General features: G+C 38.8%; 1 non-coding gene across 1 annotated transcript; it reads right to left on the minus strand.

Moving 5' to 3' along the window:
* Nucleotides 1-2,457: 2,457 nt before the first annotated feature.
* On the minus strand, nucleotides 2,458-2,564 carry LOC117802876. Its single transcript, XR_004626389.1, has one exon. It is a non-coding gene; the product is annotated as a U6 spliceosomal RNA (small nuclear RNA).
* Between the last annotated feature and the right edge of the window lie 526 nt (nucleotides 2,565-3,090).

The raw sequence follows: 3,090 nt of genomic DNA on the forward strand, positions 1-3,090 counted from the left end.
TAGACACATCGAGTTCACACTATGAATACAGACTGGGGATATGGATTCTTTCCTTGGCTGTTTGAAAATCAGTTGAAGCCAGCTCCACTGTAGGGAAGCATGGTCACAACATACACGATCAATCTTCCCTCTCTGAAGGAGGGAGCCATAGTTGCCACCACCACACAAACACACACAAAGACGCCCTCAAAGAACGAAGTCAACACGGAGAAAATCAGAACCAAAAAAGAAGAGTGACAATTTACAGATTACTAAACACATGGATTCAGCTATACTTGAAGCAAGACACCCCAGACTTTTCAATTATGAGAGTCAGTAACTTTTCTTTTTTCCTTAAGCCAGTATGAGTTGGATTTATGTGATGTAACTGAGAGAGGCTTGATAACAATGAAATGTCTAAGAAAAGGCAAATTATCACATGAGGGTCTGTTGACATACACATATGTGGATACACACACACACACACACACACACACACACACACACCTTTGTTCAACTATTCCAACATCTTGCATTTATTTGACTGAAAAACCCAGTAGTCATCCTTGATTCCTCTCTCTCTATCACCTTCCTGTCCCTAAATACGTTTACACAATTCTAAAGTTCTACTGATGTTTTCTCTTAAATATTTCTTAAATTCATCTGCTTTTCTACAACTCCCTGTTAGTGCTTCTCTGAAGTCTTCCTCAATCCTCAGTAGAAGTATTCCGACATCCAGCTAATAAATCTCTTGTGTATTGCATGATTACACACAAATCCTGTTCAAGCATTGCCCATACCCTTCTTCCAAAATAGTGTTTCTAAAGTATGAATGTCACAAACTCCTTAAAATCCATCAGAGTCTCCATTGCCTTCAGTGAATCCAAATTCCAGAGCATTGTGTACAAGACTGCTTGTGCTACCATGTCTAGACTCTGCATACTGCTGTAGACTTTTCTTTAAATAACTCCCCTTGATCCCTTCAGTTTTCTTTCCTTCTCCCCACCACACATACTACATATGCTTCTCCAGGCTGAACAACTTCAGTTTTCCAAACAACAGACTATATAACACCTCTTTGCTTTGTAGAATTGAACTGACCTTGGCAAGCAGCATTTCTAGGAAATACACTGTTACGTCTGCTGTATCAGACACACCATATGCCCACAAGTTACCAAATATTTTGCTGTTATTCAATTCCATGGGAATTTGAACAATTATAGTTTGCTGTTTTGACCTAGCCATTGCTGGGCCAAATGTCTTAAGACTATTTCCACATTGAGGTATAGATGCTCACCCAATGATCAAAGCCAAAATAGAAAAGCAAGAATAATGAGTATCTTGATTTTTTTTATATCTCCTATAGGAGATTAATTGCAAATATATCCATGTTTGAGGCTTCACTCCAGCCGAGATGGAGTAACGCTTATACCTGCCATCCTGCGACAACCAAAANATATCTCCTATAGGAGATTAATTGCAAATTATCCATGTTTGAGGCTTCACTCCAGCCGAGATGGAGTAACGCTTATACCTGCCATCCTGCGACAACCAAAAAACAAACATAATCTATGAAGCCATGGTTTACAGGACACTGGATATCAGGCAAAAGAGAACAATAACCCTTGAGGGACAAGAAACAAATTAGGTGAGCCTTATGATTGCCCCCAATTCCTGCCTTGAGGGCATTTCCAGGATATGGCATAGGGCAAGGCTACCTGTCAGAAGCTAATGGACTGAGTTGAGAAGACAGAGCTGAGAGTCTGGGGACACCAAGGTGGTTAAAATTAAAGGGCAGAGTACCAGAGAGGAGAGAGCTGCACTGAGAGAGCATCCCAGAGGTCTGCAGAAGTCTCCTCAAGCATGCAGCTGAACAATGATGGTTCCAAAAAGCTAAAATAGCTCTGAAAAAGAAGAATGAAGATAAAGGACCAATATTACCTGATTTCAAGATATTTCTTATTATAAAACTGTAAGCAAGATAGTGTGGTATTAGCACACCAACTTCAATGGAACAAAACAGAATTCAGAAACAGATGCATGCACACATGGACAACTGAGATTTTGACAAAGATGTGAAGGCATTTCAGTGGAGAAAGTATAATATTTTGGATATCCATATCTCACACCATATACAAAAGTTAACTCAATGGGAGTGTAGCATCTAAAACAATAAGCTTAATAAAGTATAAAACTTCCAGAAGAGGGGCGCCTGGGTGGTACAGCGGTTAAGCGTCTGCCTTTGGCTCAGGGCGTGATCCTGGCGTTGTGGGATCGAGCTCCACATTGGGCTCCTCCGCGGTGAGCCTGCTTCTTCCTCTCCCACTCCCCCTGCTTGCGTTCCCTCTCTCGCTGGCTGTCTCTATCTCTGTCGAATAAATAAATAAAATCTTAAAAAAAAAAAAACCTTCCAGAAGAAAACATAGGAGAAAGCCTTGGTGACTTTGTGGTAAGAGCTTTGTCTTATTTTGTTTTGTTTTAAATATGGAACACTTCGTGAATTTGCGTGTCATCCTTGCACAGGGGCCATGCTAATCATCTCTGTATTGTTCCAATTTTAGTTTATGTGCTGCTGAAGCGAGCACTTGGTTAAAAGTTTCTAGATACCACATCCAAAGCGTAATCCATAAAGGAAAAAAATGATAAATTAGATCGCAACAAAGTTTAAAACTTTTCTCTTTAAAGGATAGCTAAGAGAATAAGAGAAAAGCCACAAAATGAGAGAAAATATTTACAAATTATATTTCTGAAAGGGGATTTATATCCAGAATATATGAATAACACTTAAAATTCAATAATAATTAAATAAATAAAGTCAGTAATAAGAAAACAAAAAACTTATTTTCAAAAATGAGCAAAAGATTTGACTAGATGCTTCACTGAAGAAGATACACCAGAGGGAAATAAGCACATGAAAAGATTCTCAACATTGTCGATCATTAGGGAAATTCACATTAAAACCTCAATGAAGTACCAGTGCATACCTATCAGAGTAGCTAAAAATTTAAAAGGTTATCAATTACAAGGGATAGCTGTGATTTAGAGGAACTAAACCCCTCATATATTGCTGGGGGAAGTGTAACATGAGACAAGCACTTTGAAAAACAGTTT

Source organism: Ailuropoda melanoleuca, chromosome 6, assembly GCF_002007445.2.
Source record: "Ailuropoda melanoleuca isolate Jingjing chromosome 6, ASM200744v2, whole genome shotgun sequence".
Lineage (NCBI taxonomy): Eukaryota > Metazoa > Chordata > Mammalia > Carnivora > Ursidae > Ailuropoda > Ailuropoda melanoleuca.